Source organism: Gopherus flavomarginatus, chromosome 4 (assembly GCF_025201925.1).
Source record: "Gopherus flavomarginatus isolate rGopFla2 chromosome 4, rGopFla2.mat.asm, whole genome shotgun sequence".
Classification (NCBI taxonomy): Eukaryota; Metazoa; Chordata; order Testudines; family Testudinidae; genus Gopherus; species Gopherus flavomarginatus.
The window spans coordinates 48598564-48615684 of NC_066620.1; the positions used below are offsets into that span (position 1 = coordinate 48598564).

The following is a 17121-nucleotide window of genomic DNA, read 5'->3' on the forward strand; positions in this document are numbered from 1 at the left end:
CCTTCAGAACTGGGTGCCTGGCCAACAGGCACTGCTCTCCGGCTGCCCAGCTCTGAAGGCAGCACAGAAGGACCCTCAATTTGAGAAACCCTGGTCTCCCCCATGAAATCTGTATAGAATAGGGTAAAAGAACACAAAAGACCAGATTTCATGGTCCATTTGGAGAGAAGCCGCGGCCCCGCACCTGCTGGGGATAGAGAACTCCAGGGCTGTGGGTGCCGGTGCTCTCTGTCCCCGGCAGGCACGGGGCCGCGGCTTCTCTCCCCTGCTCAGGCACTAGGGGCACTAGGCGGCACACATCTATGCACCGCATTGGGGGCCAATGACTTAAACTGACCGGCTTGAAACCCCACGATATTGCGACCCCACATTTATCACGATTGAATTTTTTAGACCCCAAACATCGCGTTATAACGGGGTTTCACTGTACTTACTGTATTAGTACTTTAAAGCAGCCTACACGTTCTAATTAGACACTTGATAAGATGCAAATTAGAAAAAAATCTATTTAAAAACTGCTTATCAGGTTAAATATGTAGCAATATAAAACATTTTAAAAATCTATTATCAAATTAGGAAAATTCAAAGGTCTTTAAAAGTCTGGTTGGCACAATTTATATATTTTTTTCAGCTTGGATAGTGGCTGTAGATCAGTTTCACTTTGTTTTTTACTAGCTTCATTTTCTGATTCTTATGCATTGGCACAACACCGCAGTATTTAGGCCACAAATTTTGCAGAGGTTCTTTGTCAGGAGTTCTCAAACTAGGGGTTGCGACCCCTTAGGGGGTCCTGAGGCTATTATGTGGGGGAGTCTCAAGCTGTCAGCCTTCACCGCAAACCCTGCTTTGCCTCCAGCATTTATAATAGTGTTAAATATATTTAAAAGTGTTTTTAATTTAACCGCGGGGGGGGGGGGGGGCTTGCTATGTGAAAGGGGTCACCAGTACCAAAGTTTGAGAATCACTGCTCTTTGTTTATAAGAACTACCTCCACTGGAATTTTCTAAAACATTATTGAAACATTTCTACTTGGTCTTAAGTTTTGAAAAAGCTGCTTCTGAAGAAAACCATTAGAAACCTATATTTTGGGCCAAATTTAACCCAATAGTGTTCATTTAACTTATTCAATGCATGTCTCCCTTTTTGGAAGGGGCCTTTAGTAAATATCATATAGGGTCTTTTTTTGTTCACATCACTAAAACACTGCGATCTAAAAATCAAAACTGCTTTTCTCATGATACACGTGTGTGTGTTTGGGGAGGCTCAGAATCTATAGTTTCTCTTCCACAGACTTCAATGGAATTTTGCACATGAAGAACAGTAATCATCAATTTCAGATTATTAGCACGTGAAATAGATGATCTGATCATTCTTTTATGAGGACCTATTCCACTAGTACTCTATCTGCGAACAAACAGATGGCAGCAAATGGCAGTTGAGAATTTTTCTTTTTTTGGTCACTGATCCTTCTCCCTGCCTCATCCCCTTCCTCCCCTCCCAACACTAGTCACCCACCTGAGTGACATAACTTACACAGAGTTAAGCATCGGTGCGGACAGCACTGTGTCGGCAGGAGACATAGCTGCCACCGCTTGCGGGGCCCGGAGTAATTAAGCCAACGGGAGACCTCTATCCCATCGGCTTAGAGTGGCTACACTAGAGAGCTTAAGCTCACAAGACTGCTCAGTTGAAGAAGCTCCAGATGCTCATTCTACTATGGTTTTAGTTTAAGCAGGCAAGGATCGCCATGAAAAATGACTTCTTGATAGAACAGATTACTCTGCAGAAAGATCCAAAGAATTAAATTCAAAAACACAATAAAACAACTCAGTTTCTTAGCTCAGTTAATTTTTTCCTACTGGAAAAACTTTATAAACCAAGAAAATAATTAATAAACATGTATATAGTGTTTTTTACCCAGAGATCTCAAAAATTCTTACACGTTGAGTAGGTATTTTACCTCCATTTTATATACCAAATAGTCTTAAATGAAGTCCTTAAACACAGAGGGTTTTAATTATCTTTAAAAAAAAAGATGTTCTTATTTACAAAATAGATTTAAAGTCATAAAAGACGGTTACTCACCTTTGTAACTATTGTTCTTCGATATGTGTTGCTCATATCCATTCCAGTTAGGTGTCCGCGCGCCACATGCATGTTCATCGGAAGACTTTCTACCCTAGCAACACTCGGTGGGTCGGCTGGACGCCCCCTGGAGTGGCGCCGCCATGGCACCAGATATATACCCCAGCCGACTCAGCCACCCTTCAGTTCCTTCTTGCCGGTTACTCAGACAGTGGGGAAGGAGGGTGGGTTTGGAATGGATATGAGCAGCACATTTCGAAGAACAACAGTTACAAAGGTGAGTAACCATCTTTTCTTCTTCGAGTGATTGCTCATATCCATTCCAGTGAGGTGATTCCCAAGCCTTACCTAGGTGGAAGGGTCGGAGTGAGATGTGGCAGAGTGCAAAACCGTTGAGCCAAAGGCTGCATCATCTCTACACTGTTGGATCAGAGCATAGTGCGAAGCAAAGGTGTGGACCAAGGACCAGGTAGCTGCGCGACATATCTCCTGGATTGGTACATGGGCAAGGAAGGCGGCTGATGAAGCCTGAGCTCTGGTAGAATGTGCAGTGAAATGGCCCGAGGGAACATGAGCCAGGTCATAGCACGTGCGGATGCACGCCGTCACCCAAGAGGAGATCCTCTGGGAGAAGACAGGTAGGCCTTCATCCGGTCAGCCACAGCAATGAAGAGTTGGGGCGATTTCTGGAAGGGCTTCGTCCGATCGATATAAAAAGTGAGCGCCCTACGGACATCTAAGGAGTGTAACTGCTGTTCCCGCCGAGATGAGTGAGGCTTCGGGAAGAAGACCAGAAGGAAGATGTCCTGTTGGTATGGAAGGCCGACACTACCTTAGGGAGGAACACCGGATGCGATCGCAACTGTACCTTGTCCTTGTGAAAGACAGTATACGGTGGGTCCACCGTTAGCACTCGAAGCTCGGAGACTCGTCTGGCCAATGTAATGACTACTAAGAAAACTGTCTTCCAGGACAGGTATAGCAGCGGGCAAGGTGCCAACGGCTCGAATGGTGGAAGCATAAGCCTGCTTAGGACTAGATTGATGTCCCAGGTAGGGGCAGGGTGGCGTACTTGGGGGTAGAGGTGCTTCAGGCCCTTGAGAAACCTAGTACTAAAGGATGGGAAAACACGGAGTGTCTACTCTCCCCTGGATGGAACGTGGAGATGTCCGCCAAGTGCACCCTCAGAGACGATATGGCCAGGCCCTGCTGCTTAAGGGACCAGAGGTAGTCAAAGATAGTGGGGATCGAGACCTGAGAGGGAGTAGTATTCTGCGTTTCACACCAGCAGGAGAAACATTTCTACTTGGCCAGATATGTTGACAGAATGGAAGGCTTTCTGCTACTCAGGAATATATGTTGTACTGGAGAGGAGCAGCGTAACTCTGACCTGTTTAGCCACGCAGGAGCCAGGCCGTGAGGTGGAGGGCGTGCAGGTCCAGGTGGCGAAGATTGCCGTGGTCCTGCGCTATGAGGTCCGGGTGGAGAGGCAGGGTAATTGGGCTGGCTAAGGACAGGTTGAGCAGTGTGGTGTACCAGTGCTGTCTGGGCCACACTGGCACGATCATGATTAGGTGCGCTTGCTCTGTCCCTGCTGAGTTTTATCAGGACCTTGTGAACCAGTGGGAACGGAGGGAAGGCATAGAGCAGCCAGTGCTTCCACGACATGAGGAATGCGTCCGAGATTGATCCCAGTGAAAGACCCTGGAAGGAGCAGAACGCTTGGCATTTCCTGTTCGTGCGAGAGGCGAACAGGTCTATGTGAGGAAAGCCTCACTTCTGGAAGACCGAATGAATAACATCTGTTCTTATCGACCATTCGTGGCAGAGGAAGGATCTGCTCAGCTGATCCGCTAGAGTGTTCTGAACCCCCTGGAGAAAGAACGCTACCAGGTCTATCGAGTGAGCTATGCAGAAGTCCCAGAGTCGGATGGTCTCCTGACAGAGGGGGTAGGATCGAGTCCCTCCCTGTTTGTTGATATAATACATGGCCGTTGTGTTGTCTGTAAACACTGAGACACAACAGCCGTGTAGATGCTGCTGGAATGTCTGGCACGCCAGGCGGACCGCTCTCAGCTCTCGGACATTTATGTGAAGCATCAGCTTCTGTGGTGACCAAAAGCCCTGGGTACGAAGGTGTCCGAGGTGAGCCCCCCATCCGAGAGATGACGCGTCCATCGTCAGGGACAGTGAGGGTTGTGGCGGATGGAACGGTAACCCTGCACATATCAGGGAGGGTGTTAGCCACCAGTCGAGGGAGCGTAGGATGCTCGGGGGAATGGTGACTATTGTGTCTATCGGGTTCTTACCTGGACAGTAGACCGAGTTGAGCCACATTTGGAGGGGTCGGAGGCTGAGCCTGGCATATTTGGTCACATAAGTACAGGCAGCCATGTGACCTAGGAGACCGAGACAGGTGCGAGCCAAGGTCGTCGGGAAGTTCTGCAGACCTCAAATGATCATTGCCATTGCCTGGAATCACGGCTGGGGTAGGTAGGCCTTGGCTAGATTGGAGTCCAGGGTAGCTCCTACGAAGTTTAGCCTTTGTGTGGGGACCAGTGTAGATTTCTCCACATTGAGCATCAGGCCTAAGCATGTGAATAGGTCCCTGACAATGTCTATCTGCTGTCTGACCTGTGTCTCGGAGCTCCCTCTGATGAGCCAGTCATCCAGATACGGGAATACATGTATCTGACGTCAGCGGAGGTGGGGGCGACTACGGCCATGCACTTTGTAAACACCCTTGGGGCCGTGGAGAGGCCAAAGGGGAGGACCGTGAACTGGAAGTGCTGGTGGTTGGCTACAAAGAGAAGGTACCTCCTGTGTGGAGGAAAAATGGCGATGTGAAAGTACTCGTCCTTCATATCGAGGGCAGCATACCAGTCTCCAGGATCCAAGGACGGGATAATGGTCCCTAGGGAGACTATGCGGAATTTCAACTTTATCATGAACTTGTTGAGGCCTCGCAGGTCTAGGATGGACCTGAGGCCTCCTTTTGACTTGGGGATCAGAAAGTACCGGGAGTAAAACCCTTTGCCCTTCTTGTTTTGCGGCACCGCCTCTGTTGCTCCTATTGCGAGGAGTGTCTGCACCTCTTGTAGGAGGAACTGCTCGTGAGAGGGGTCCCTGAAGAGGGACTGGGTGGGAGGGTGGGAAGGCGGGGATGAAACAAATTGGAGGTGGTATCCTTGTTTCACAGTGTGTAGGACCCATAGGTCTGAGGTCAATTGGGACCATGCCAGGAGGAAGTAGGAGAGGCAGTTGGAGAAGGGAGGAAAAGGATCCTGTCCTGAAACTGGTACGCTGTCCTCGGGCATACCTTCAAAAGGCAGACTTAGGCCCCGCTGGTGGTTTTGAGGAGCCGTGGTTTTGGGCCCCTTGGGGTCTGGACTAGCGTCTACGGCCACCTCGCCCGCACCGTCTGCTGAAGTCTTGCCTGTGTCTGGGCACAAAGTATGGGCGGTGCGTCTGGGGACGGAAAGGTCTGCGTTGAGTCACAGGTGTATGCACGCCCAAGGAGGGCATGATGACCCTGTTGTATTTCAAGCTTTGTAGCCTGGGGTCAGTCTTCTCCGAGAACAGACCCTTACCGTCGAAGGGTAAATCCTGGATGGTATATTGCAATTCAGGCGGTACGTTGGACACCTGTAGCCATGAGATGCATCTCATGGTGATACCAGAGGCCAGATTTCTGGCTGCCAAGTCGGCCGCATCTAGAGAAGCCTGGAGGGAGGTTCTGGCCACCTTTTTCCCCTCCTCTAGGAATGCAGCGAATTCCTGTTGGGAGTCCGAGGGGAGTAGCTCTGTATATCTACCCACCTCTGCCCAGGTGTTGTAGCTATAATGGGCTCAGTAGAACCTGCTGATTTGCCACCTGGAGCTCTAGGGTGCCTGCTGAATACACTTTGCAGCCGAGTAGGTCCATTCGCCTAGCCTCCTTTGACTTTGGGGCTGGCGCCTGTTGGCCATGGTGCTCCTTCTCAACCGATTGGACAACCAGTGAGGAGGGAGGAGGGTGGACATATAGATACTCATACCCCCGAGAGGGTACCATGTATTTGCGCTCGACCCCCTTCGCCGTAGGGGGGATGGAGGCTCGGGACTACCATAAGGTGTCTGCATTAGCCTGGATGGTCCTGATAAAGGGCAAAGCCACTCTAGTAGGGGCATCTGCCGACAGGATGCTCACTACAGGGTCCTCGACCTCCAGGACCTCCTCCACCTGGAGGTTCATGTTGAGCGCCACTCTCCTGAGGAGGTCCTGATGGGCTCTTAGGTCTATTGGAGGCGGTCCCAAGGAGGAAGTCCCTGCCACTGCCTCATCTGGAGAGGAAGAAGATGAAAACCGGGGACAAGCGGGTCCTGTATGGCCTCTTGCTCCTGCGCCGGTTCCTGCTCCAGTGGCACCGGGGAACCCGGTGGATGGACTAGTGGCTCCTCTGTCCTGGGTGGAGGACGACGACTAACTGTGACCTCTGGTGCTCGGTGCTCTGATGAAGTGGAGCGGGCCAGAACTAGCAGAGCACCTTGGGCCTGGTGGTACACCCAAGGTGTCCAAAAGGACCACTGGTGAGGTCCTGGGTCCTGAAACCGGGCTTCTTGAAACACTCCAGTGGGCACATCGGAATCACGGTCTTGGCCATAGTAGCTGTCCGCGTGGGAGGACACCGACGTATGCCTGGATGGCCATGGAGGAGCGGAGAAGCCTTATGCAGATGTTCCATCAGACCTGGCTCCCCTCGGTATCAGGGACCGGTGCCGGGATGCATATTGGTACCGAGATCGAGAGCGGGACCTGCGACCAGATCGGTGCCAGGAGATCAGCTGAGATCTCAAATCCCGGCGTCGTGAATGGCTTTGGGAGGCACGGTGCCTGGAGCGGTGCCGAGAACTGGAGTGGTGCCACGGGTAATGAGCTGGTGAACAAGAGTCCAACCGGTGCTGTGATTCTGACCGGTGCCGTGTAGTAGAACTGTGCCAGGACTGCGAACGGCGTCGAGAGCGGGAGCGCCATCTGGACCTGGAGCGTCTGTGGGAACGCGATCGTAAGCGGTGCCTGTCAACTGCACCGACAGAGGGTGGTCTAATCAAGGTTGGCTTGCCTATGGATTGGATTACACTCACTGGCGGTGCTGGGGGTAGAGGCAGTGCCGAGTCCATCAGAGCGATCAGGTCCCTCGCCGCTGAGAATGCCTCTGGCGTGGACGGCATCGTGAGCTCTACCGTGGCACGCGCCAGGGAGCTAACAGGTGCCGGACTCGACGGCCTTTGTGGGACCGGAATTGACGGTTTCAATTTAGTCAGTGCCACAGCGGGTGTCGGCGCCGGGCGATCCGACTTAGGCGTTCATTCTGGCTGCGGTGCAGTCGGTGCCAAAGCAGCAGGAGTCTTGGCCTTCCTCAACCTCGGGGAGAGGGAGCGTCGTTGAGCCGGCTTCGGTGCCTGCGACGTCCGGTGCCGTGAGTCCTTAGGCGTACCAGTGCGGTCCGGTGCCACGGAGGCGCTTCTGCTCACCGACTGACCAGCGCTCGGTGCCGAAAGTGGAGGGGTGAGGGCCGCCTCCATGAGGAGCTGTTTAAGCCTGATGTCCCTCTCCTTTTTTGTTCTCAGCTTGAAAGCCTTGCAAATGGGGCACTTAGCTGTCAAGTGCGATTCCCCAAGGCACTTCAGACAGGAGTCGTGCGGATCTCCTGTCGGCATCGGCTTGTGGCAGGCCGAGCACAGTTTGAAACCCGGTGAGCCGGGCATGGGCTCCGGCACTGGGTGCGGGGAAGGGGCTACTCCCCAAACTCTGCTAACTATTAATAAACTAACTATTCTAGTAAAGAAAAAAAGTATAACTATATATATATATAAAGGATTATAACTATATACATGATAATGAACGAGAACTACGAGAAGCTAGGGAAGTGGAAGTCAGCTAAGCCGCGCTCCACTGTTCCAACGACCGACACGGGCAGTAAGAAGGAACTGAAGGGTGGCTGGGTCGGCTGGGGTATATATCCGGTGCCATAGCGGCGCCACTCCAGGCGGTGCCCAGCCGACCCACTAAGTGTTGCTAGGGTAAAAAGTCTTCCGACGAACGTGCACGCAGCACGCACACACCTAACTGGAATGGATATGAGCAATCACTCGAAGAAGAACTACACTTGCAAGATACCTTGGTTCTGTGTTTTTAACTGTTCGATGACAGAAGAATTACTACAATTTTCAGGGAACTTATTGTTGAAATCTGTCTTCTTTGATCTTAAGCCACTGTGACTAGGAATTGCCTCTTGTCCCCATGGAAAATGGGATGAAGTATATATCTAAGCTGGCCAGCATCTCAATGACAAGAAGTTTGACCTGTGGTTCCTTATATTTAGTATATCAAGTTTTTTGTTTTGTTTTTTAAGAGAGGCATCCTATCAATTAACATTGAGGTACCTTCCCTGCACATTCCTCACAATCAGATCAGTTTTCTAAAGCTAGCTGTTGACATGCATAATATTCATTTTTGTATTTCGTTCTAGACTTACTGTACATTAGAACTGATCCTCATTTGTGTTCTGTGGACAAATATAGCTACATTTTAGACTGTGGGCTCTAGTCATCTCCAAATGTGTGGTGATCCCATTAGCAAGAATTCTACATGTAAATCGTTCCACACACAAGAGAGAGAGACTCATTTATTTGCACTTACTTTTACAAAATCCCTGGACTCAGAAAACATGCTCTGGCTCTAATATCACATATTTTTCTTCCTTAAACCTCTGACTGCCAGAGGCCGGGACTGGATGACAGGGGAGGGATCACTCAATAAATAAATTGCCTTGTTCTGTTCATTCCCTCTTAAGCATCTGGCACCATCCAGAAGCCAGGATAATGGACTAGATAGACCATTGGCCCTGCTGTCTCAGACCACTCTTATGTTCTAAAAATACAAGAAAGCTGCTATTGGTACTTACTGAACTTGGTTTTCCAATACGTCTAACATTAGAATGGGGTTTTTGACTAAAGCACTAAGGGCCCCAATACTGCTCCCCAAGATTAACAAGAATGTAATCCCTGACATCACTGGGAACATGTAGTGGAGCAGCTTCCTCACTCAGGTAAAGCAGGGCTTAAAAACAGCCAAGCTAAGCTGACTGGGGAAGCAGCCACAGCTGGCCCCGATAAGACGGCTGTGAACCAGCACCTGAAGGAGTCTCTCTTCAACCCTGGAGGGAGAAGGGTGAGCTATCTGCAAGCAAGGTACCCGAAGCTGAGCAGAGCTGAGGGAAAGGGCAAGGGGAGCTGGAGAGCTCTAGCTTGGCAACTCCCCAGGCTGCAGGTATTGATGGAGGCCTATTGAGGTACTCGTGCTGCAGAGGGGCAGCCCAGGAATAGGCAGAGGCAGCTGGCCCTAGCCCCTTGCCAACAATGAGTGGTCATTACAGACTGCAGTCTGCCTTAGTGAGCAGGGCCAAGATGATGACTGGCAGTAGCCACTGAGGCAAGGTGGTTTTAGAGGGTTGGGGGCTCCCCTGGGAGGGGAGACCCAGAGAGAGTGGGGGTATTGCTGGGGCAGAACCCCGAGGAAAAGGGCACCGAGGTCTGGGAGGGACACAGGGCCTGAGGCTGGCAAGACATCTGCCGGTAGAGAGTGCTCCAAAGGCTGGGAAGAGCTAATTCCCAAGACGAACAGCAAGAGGTGCCAGGGCGGTGAGTCTTCGCCTCGCTACAGAGCGCTATCTGTCTTTAAAAGTGCTACAAAGGAAGCACCAACTGAAAAACAGTAATGGGAATATTCCTGGATATTTACACTGAGTTTATTGTGTCAATAAACTTCTAAATTTACTAGAAAGTGATTGTACATGTATTTGATTAATTTTGTTTCTAGGTTTTCAGTACACATTTCCTAAAAAGAGGATTTAAGCATGTTGAAGTAGTATAAATATTCTTAAGGTGGTAAAACAAATGTGCCCAACTTGAGTAGGTTAGGGGTTTTTGTTTGTTTTGTTTTTAAAATAGAAAACATAAGTGGTCATTTTCAGATTTTAAATGCAAAAAAAATATACATTCCGCATAAATTCTATCCCTCTTTATAACTGTAAGTATTGAGAAATTATCAGACGTGTGATTATTTACGTGAAAACAATATGTTTAAAAAGTCCTTTTTGTGTATTCTAATTAGTACTAACTTTTCAAAATGCTGTCAGGAAATTAACCATACCCATTGCTTACTCTTCTTAAATCTACACTTTAATCTCAATGGTATGAACAATGAGCAAATTTAATTTAACCACTTTCCCTGAAAAATTCTATGGCTAATTTTGAAGAACTGCACCTTTCTCCATTTCACACATTAAATGAGATTCTAATGCTGAGATACTCTAGCCCCATACTTTAATCTGGATATTGCTCAGCTTTTTTCTTTCTTCAACTTCTTTATTGTATTTTTCTTGGAGTTCTTCAAACTTAAAATCTACAAATTGACAGTGAATATTTACTAATAATCTGGCTCATTTCATACATAATCTTCCCATTCCATTTCTTAGGCCTAATATTAGACAAGGGTGATAAAAGCAACAGCCCTCATAAATCTCTACTGATATATTAAGACGATAACTCAACGGGAGTTCTTCTAAAACCGAACAGTTCAGGAACTGAAAACTGAGATCTGGAACTCAGTGCCACAATGAAATTGCAACCACTAGACCAGGGGTACCAGGGGTACAATACAAGGGGTACAATACTGGGGTACAAATGTATATTGTAATATCACCTGAATGAAGAATTTTTTCCCATCGCTCCCCTGGCATTAACATTCATTTGTAGCATGATTAAAAAATCAAGCATTAACTTTCAAAGGAGCTTCAAAAGAAAAATCAGTGGGAGTTGGATACCTAACTTCTTGCTAATGGGACTCACCACACATTTGAAAATCTCAGCCTAAAGTCACATCTTGCTTCTCTCCACTTTAATTCCTTCATAACTGTAGCAGCCACTTTCTCAAGGAACACTATAATCAGAATGCTCTGCCTCTTTCAAAAGCATCTGAAATCTCAGCTTTCAAATGAGAACAAGGACTGGGGATCTCCAACTCCAGTTAGTCAGGTAGCCAAATGCAAGTTTTTGGCAGTACCTTCTTTTGGTGTCCATGAAATCTGTGTGTTTTGTTTTGTATTGTAGAGTCTGAATTTCACAACCCTAAACTCAAGCAAATTGTGTGATGGTACATTGCCACTGGTAAGCATTTTGAACTCTGAGCGCTTACTACTAAATCCCTCAAGCTCCCAATTCGCCAGCCAGCAAAACTGAATTTCAGTTATTTTGAATGAAAACTTCACCTGAATATTTTGTTATAGAAGATAATCAGGATGTACGTATGCTATGTCCATATTAGTATCTGCATTTGTACCCTCCCCTGAATCAAGGCAAACCATAGTCTTGGACTTACAAAGCATGCTCACTTAAATTCCTACATATTCACTAATGGGAATTAATTTTCAAATATTGGAAAATTATAGACATTAACAGATTATAAGCCAAACACATGGTCACCTGTTTTCTTCATTCACCTTTTGTTTTCTTTTATGCTTTCTGGAGTGATCCGTACTTTCAAAGGAATTCACATTTTATTCAATTGCATACTAGAGGGGGAGTGGGGGAGTGACCATTGTGATTTTGATTCGGTGTTAAAAGAGCAGTAAAGTTCTTCTGTGGTGTACTCCTGAGTGATAAGTCTTCTGTAATCAATGTTTGCTGACTTCTCTCAAGTTCAGATTTGTACCTGTTTAAAAGAGAATTAGAAGTACAAGGAATTAGTTACAGAAAAAAATAGGGCCCAATCCTACATTTTTAAGAGGCCCCAAATGCACATTGAATGGCAATTTTGGTTGCTCAAGGAATATAAAATTAGGCATAATAAAGATATAGCACTAAAAATGTGATTCTAGATGACAGCACGACACCTTCAAATAAATATTGGAATCTGTACTTTCACTTCTAGGGATATTGGGTTGTTATTTCAATTCTTTCTTCTATGAAAGAAACAATTATATTATATTTTATATATACACTCAAGGTTTAATATTTCAGAAGACTCTTAACTAAAAGAATTATACACAAAAAGGACACAGAGATGAAAAGCAATTACAACGATTATCCCCTCTTAAAATCAGTCACAGCTCTGATAAGGCTCCCTCTGCTGGACATTCACAAGACAGCTATGTTTGGGTCTCAATATGCTTGATTTGTGCTCTTAAGCTTCCCTTGGCCTGAAAAGGCTGCAGCAACTGCCTTTTCCCTTGGCTTCTCTTCCAGGGCACAGGCTCCTAGTTTCACTTCCCAGAAACAGGACCACACAACCTAGCTCTCTTAAGCCACCAGGCCAGCACTGACCCCGCAGACTTAAACATACCCTTTTTCCAGAGCTTCAACATTTTCCAGAGCAAAGAATCCTGTGGCACCTTATAGACTAACAGACGTTTTGGAGCATGAGCTTTCGTGGGTAAATACCCGCTTCGTCAGATGCAAGTAGTGGAAATTTCCAGGGGCAGGTATATATATGCAAGCAAGAAGCAAGCTAGAGATAACGAGGTTTGTTAATCAGGGAGGATGAGGCCCTCTTCTAGCAGTTGAGCTGTGAAAACCAAGGGAGGAGAAACAGGTTTTGTAGTTGGCAAGCCATTCACAGTCTTTGTCTAATCCTGAGCTGATGGTGTCAAATTTGCAGATGAACTGAAGCTCAGCAGTTTCTCTTTGAAGTCTGGTCCTGAAGTTTTTTTGCTGCAGTATGGCCACCTTAAGATCTGTTATTGTGTGGCAGGGAAGTTGAAGTGCTCTCCTACAGGTTTTTGAACATTGCCATTGCTAATATCTGATTTGTGTCCATTTATCCTTTTCCGTAAAAAAGCAGAAGACTTTGTTGGACTAGAGAACATTAAATGTGGACATACACCAAGCTGTGGTATAAAGAAAAATGAAAGTTGTCTTGGCAAAATTTAAGTGTAAGCAAGGGCCTTACATAAAAGGCCTTATCTTGACAGGCACAAAGTAACGGGTTTGAAACACAACTTTTTTGCCCAACAAAGAAAGAGCCAAATATTCAAATGTGCTGAGTACCTATGAATTGCACTGAGCTTAGTGGGAGTTTCAGGTGTGCATCACATCAGATAATCTAAACTACTTTATTCAGAAGCCTAACCATTGTAGGGACAGGATTGTATATAGCACTAGAAGAATTAATGTTTGATTCGCTTTCATCCTGCTAGCCACCCTCTTTGAATAGTAGAAAGAAATGACCCTCTGGGACCATGAGATTCTGATTTCCCTATGCATTACAAATGGGGCCCTCTTTACTCTTTGTTTTCAGATTTAGTTAGTAAGAGACAGGATTCTGTATTGTGTCTATCTTAAGTAGATTAGAGGAACCTTGAAGGCCTGGGTCTCAGTGTAAATTGTCTTGGTTATTGATTGTAAAACTTAGCAAGGTTTAATTTGCAATGCGTTTTTGCTGGATATAAAATACTACTGTTTGTATTGTCAATCTGTTTGTGTGAGTAAGGAATGTACGCATCAGGAAAAGATAAGGTGTAAAGGCCATTGTTAACCAGATGGTCAAGAAAGGAGAAGCGAAGACACTTATCAAGATTTGTTGACTCCAAAGAACCATCAACGCGTAACCATGATTGAGGAAGGGCAAACTGACAACCCTGAGGTGAAGGCTGGCACCCCTAAGGGCAACTGATTAAATCGGAACCAGCACAGGATGCCCCTCTCGGAGGTGTATTGGAATGGTTACATCAAAAGATACTTCTTAATTGGTGTAACCCAGTCACAAACTGACACAGCAAAATCCATAGACTTCAACAAAGAAAAAGGACTCTGAGAACAGGGTGCTTGGCCATGAGACTTCGAGGGTTTGTCTTGCTACACTCCCAGAGCATCAGATCATGACCGACAAAGCCCTGCTGCCCTCTGCGACCAACCTGGCTGGCCATTAGATTGATCCAGATGCTGGACTGGTAACTATAAACATCAACTGGCAGGACTCTGTGTGTGTGTGTGTGTGTGTGTGTGTGTGTGTGTGTGTGTGTGTGTGTGTGTGTGTGTGTGTAAGAGAGATTGAAAAGCATATGCTATCTGTAGTATTCTCAATAAATGTGGCACGCTGCCTTCTTCATTATAAAGATCCCTTGTGCTTCTTATAAGTATAACAACATGGGACTCAGGAACCTTGTTTTAGGCACCCAGGTTTGAAAATTTTGGCCACAAACTCAAATGTCTATTTAAATATGGAGTACGGTTAAAGTAAGATTAAGTGGACAAAGACAGTAATTCGAGAGTCATTTACATGTCTAAGCAAAATAATACTTATATGGGATAACAGCCACACTTAAGTTAAAGCAGAACAGTACAGTCTCACCTTTTAAGTTTCCGTTCTAGTCTTTCAATTTGTTTCTTGCTTGAAGTTAGTTGTCCTGCCTGATAATTAATTTATGATTCTTTTACTTGAAGATCATGTAAAATTTTCTGCTTCGTTTTCTCAAGATTATCACACAATTCCACCAAGCTCTGGTTTTCTCTTTTTAGTGTTGCTCCTTCATTTTTTTCATTTTCAACCTAATTTGATTTTATTGGTTATGAAAAGCACCTATCCAGACCAGTAAAGTTCTTACAGCCCTTGCACATCATCAGAAGAGCTAAACTTAAAAGCCATATGACTCTGATCATCATCTTGCTCCTCTCCCTTCAAACCTGTCAGTGTTAGCAACCAGTATTTCCTGAATGACTAGTGTTACAGATCAATGCTCAAGTTGTGTTTCCTCAAGATAGCAGCTGGAACAGCCATGTCTGATTTGAAGTAGGGATGCAAGATAGGATCTCATGACCTGTGTTGCGTTATGTAGCATTGGACTTTGCAAGGTATATGGCATACATTCCTATCCCTGACAGTTTATCAGATATTGGACTTAGAATGGTCCCAGAAAAGTGCTACCAGAGCAAGAGGCCAGTGACAGTTTAAGACTGAATACACAGCAAGGCCTGGGTAGTGGGCTAGTGTAATTTTCCTTCACTACTTTATACAGGTGTCAATCACTGCTCACAGAGTGAGTATTAGCACCAAAAAACTTTTAGTGAGTAGTCTACATTTTACTGGCATGTCAATTGTTTGAAGGCAGCAATGATGTTATGCAGATATTAATCTTATCAGCTATAAACCTAAGCGTTATGGCTTTTTTGTGACTAAAGCCCTGATTAAATTGGAGGCTCTGTACCGAAGAGTTAAATCCTTTTAGCTCAAGCGATAGCCATCTGTGCTACAATGACGACGGTTTGGGGTTCAGACTATGCTGATGATGCATAAGTGGGGAATTATTGTTGTACAGAATATTTTTATATCTTTAAGTCAAGATTTCTCTAAAAGATCTGCTCTAGAAATTACTTCTGGGAGGTTCTGTGACTTGTATAAAAGATCAGAACAGATGATCACAGTGGTCCCTTCTGGCCTAAGAATCTATGAAAATAAAAGCAGCAATTTTTAATAGGCCATTACAAAAGAGCGTATTCCAGTATTTTAAAACCACCACGTTCATATAGACAAGTTGGTGTAAATTCTGTACAAGCCTGTTGTTGGATACAAAAAAAAGTTGAGCTAATCCTTCACAAAGTGCCAATGAGTATCTGATATGAGAAACTGGGCGCAAATTATCAACATGACAATTTCAGTATGTTTATAAAAATTATATTTTATGTGAAGTGATGAGTGTTCACAGATATCCATTCGTAGAAATAATTTGTTTTACAAAGCACCCTGTACAATCAATTTATCAAAACAATTTACATAAAGATATTTTTTAAATGTTTTACTTTTTCCACTGTGCCTCATAAGTTTAACGTTTGCACAGCATTCTAGACACATAGTATAGGTGACTGTTTGCTATTACCGTAGCACCTAGGAGCCCTCATCATGGACTAGCACCTCACTGTGTTAGGCGCTGTAGAAATAGAGTAAAAAGACGATCCCTACCCCAAAGAGCTTACAATTTATGTACAAGACAATGAAAAAAGGGAGAGTACAAGGAAATAATTAGACAACATTGGTCACTAGGATAGGCAGCTTGTGTACTGAGACCACTGCTTAACTGTTGTCAAGTTTTTTGTAGGCATCACAGCAAAGGAGAGTTGTAAGGAGGGCTTTGAAAGAAGATGAGGGGACTTTGCAGATGGTTATGGGGGACTCTTCCCAAGCATAAGTCGACGATCAGCATGGGAGAAAACCCACAAAGGTGCTTGTTTAAAAATTTAACAAATGGATGTGTTATGGGCCAATCAGAGGCTGGAGTTGACATTTCAACAGTGAATGAAAAAAGGATGCTTAGGTTGGGGTGGGCCATGAAGGAGCTAGGACGTGAAGACAAGCAGCTTGTTTGTTGCACTAGAGAATGGAGGGGCGCTGAGAGAAGTGACATGGTCAAAGTGGCAGGCAGAGGAATCTTTGCAGCAGCACTCTGAATGGATATGAGCAGAACAAAATTGTATTAAAAGTTACATGGTGCATTAAGACTATTACCTTCTGCTTCTGCTTTTGCAAAGCTGCCTCCAGCAATTCAAGCTGAAACTGTCTTTGCTGTCATTCTTTTTTAAGCTTGCCTAGTTGACTTTGAAACTCTTGAATCTTCTGAAGGCCCTTGTGGAAAGGCCTTCTTTCCATTCTTCCACAACCCAGCTCATTTTATATCTGCTTTTTTCCTTGATACAAAGTGTATATCACTGAACCTGAAACATAAGGGAACATTACTACAACTGATTTTTAAAAGGCTTAGGATTCAAAATTTTGATTTTTATTAGTTGAATGCAATAAAGACTATGCATTTAAAAATTACTCCTCACTTTCATAATAATTCAGACAGGGCTAGAAAGAATTTTACTCTATGAAACTGTTACAATGTTGAATCACATTCAGGTCTCTGGAACCATGATTAGCAATTTCTATCTGGAGCATAAAAGACGGTTACTCACCTTTGTAACTGTTGTTCTTCGAGATGTGTTGCTCATATCCATTCCAAG

The 17121-nt window shown here is 45.4% G+C and overlaps 1 protein-coding gene and 1 pseudogene across 1 annotated transcript in view; both read right to left on the reverse strand.

The window, feature by feature from the left end:
* Positions 1–17121, reverse strand: part of LOC127049832 (centromere protein F-like) — a 67944-nt gene that overhangs the window by 14966 nt on the left and 35857 nt on the right. The window lies entirely within an intron of this gene.
* Positions 10440–16809, reverse strand: LOC127049833 (centromere protein F-like; annotated as a pseudogene).